Consider the following 1,988-nt stretch of genomic DNA (forward strand, 5'->3'; position numbering starts at 1 on the left):
CACTAGTGTACTTTAATGTTTAATCAGGGAGTTTGCTTTTAAATGCTTTTATTTTGTACAAAATGGCACAAAGTCACACTTGTGGTGTTCCCGGTCAAAAATGTCCAGCCATTCAAAGTGAATGGGAAAGAATGAAAGTAATAGAAACTATTAGTGTTCAGGAGCATGTTGATCATGTTCACGTTCACATATGTACGTGTGCTTGCAAACATAAAGGCCTTGGACCTTTTCATGTTTGGATGCATGCATACTCACGCTAACACACACACACACACACACACACACACACACACACACTTATACAAACCATTGGGAGTATTAAAAAGTTTTCTATTTCATCCTACCCTGAACTGCATCCAATATCATTTCATCAATCTGATAGTATAACTCTCTCTTTCTCTCTCTCTCATTCACTCACACACACACACACACACACACACACACACACACACACAAAGCGGATACATTGTTTTCGTTCAAATCAAAGCGTAAACAACGTAGACATCGTATCCGCGTGACGCAGCTGACACAGAATAGCATATGCTGTTTAGGTTCAGTGGATACTCTCCAAAATGGCACCAGGGTGATGCGGAGGATACAAATTGTTGAATGAAGTCGTTATTGTTGTTTTCTTTTGCGCACAAAAAGTATTCTCGAAGCTTCGTAAAATTACGGTTGAACCCCTGATGTCACATGGATTATTTTACCGATCTCCTTGCTACGTCTCTGGACCTTGATCGTGGTAATTACATTGCTGTCTATGGGAGGGTCAGAGAGCTCTCAGAATTCATCAAAAATATCTTAATTTGTGTTCCGAAGATGAACGGGGGTCTTACGGATTTGGAACGACATGAGGGTGAGTAATTAATGACAGAATTTTCATTTTTGGGTGAACTATCCCTTTAAGATTCTTATATAGAGAACATTTCATGGAACAACAAACCAATATTTATACTGTCACAAAAAAATAACACCGACACTGTCATACAGACAATGTCATGCAACAACAAATCTGACCATTGTGACATGAAAAAACAGCACTGCCATATCGAGAACATTTCATGGTTCAACAATATTTATATGCTCTGTCTTTGTGCTATCTATGGGAGGGTCAGAGAGCTCTCAGAATTAATCAAAAATATCTTAATTTGTGTTCCGAAGATGAACTGAGGTATTATGGATTTGGAACGACATGAGGGTGAGTAATTAATGACAGAATTTTCTTTTTTGGGTGAAGTAACCCTTTAATCTGTTCTTTCTTGTATGCCACAATGTTCAGATTTGACAGGGAACAGCAAAAGTGCTACTTTTTGCCCCTTTACAGAAAATAAAAGCATTTAAAAATAAAGGTCCCTTTTTTTGTGATCTTTCCCATTCACTCTGAATGGCCAGTCATTTTTGACCGGGAACACCACAAGTGTGACTTTGTGCCATTTTGTACAAAATAAAAGCCTTTCAAAACAAACTACCGGATTAAGCATTAAAGCACACTATTGTGATAAACAGTGCAAATTTTCTTCAGTTTTTATTTAATATTGTGAAAATTATTCATAAATAATGCTTTTTCTTTTTGAGGCCGGGTCCTTTTTGCCCTGTAACATCGTAAGTGTGATAGGGTTTTGAACACAACACAAGGGTTAAACCTCTCTATATAAATGGGGACACTGCATAGACTTTGTTTTATATACAGCTAAATACTAGAGAGAGAGTATTTAGCTGTATATAAAACAATCAAAGTCTATGCAATGTCCCTATTTAGATAAGAATACATTGTGTGTGTATATATAGATATACAAACACACACTTACATCTCTTTCTATACAGTATTTCTATACACTATCTATAATAATGTATATATAGATTTGTATTAACAAATTATATATATATATATATATATATATATATATATATATATATATATAGAAACATATATATTATATTATTTTACTATATATTCTTAATGCAATCTCGGCCATTCTTGAACAAGA

This window comes from Sinocyclocheilus anshuiensis, unplaced genomic scaffold (genome assembly GCF_001515605.1).
Source record: "Sinocyclocheilus anshuiensis isolate Anshui unplaced genomic scaffold, SAMN03320099.WGS_v1.1 scaffold393, whole genome shotgun sequence".
In the NCBI taxonomy this organism is placed as follows: domain Eukaryota; kingdom Metazoa; phylum Chordata; class Actinopteri; order Cypriniformes; family Cyprinidae; genus Sinocyclocheilus; species Sinocyclocheilus anshuiensis.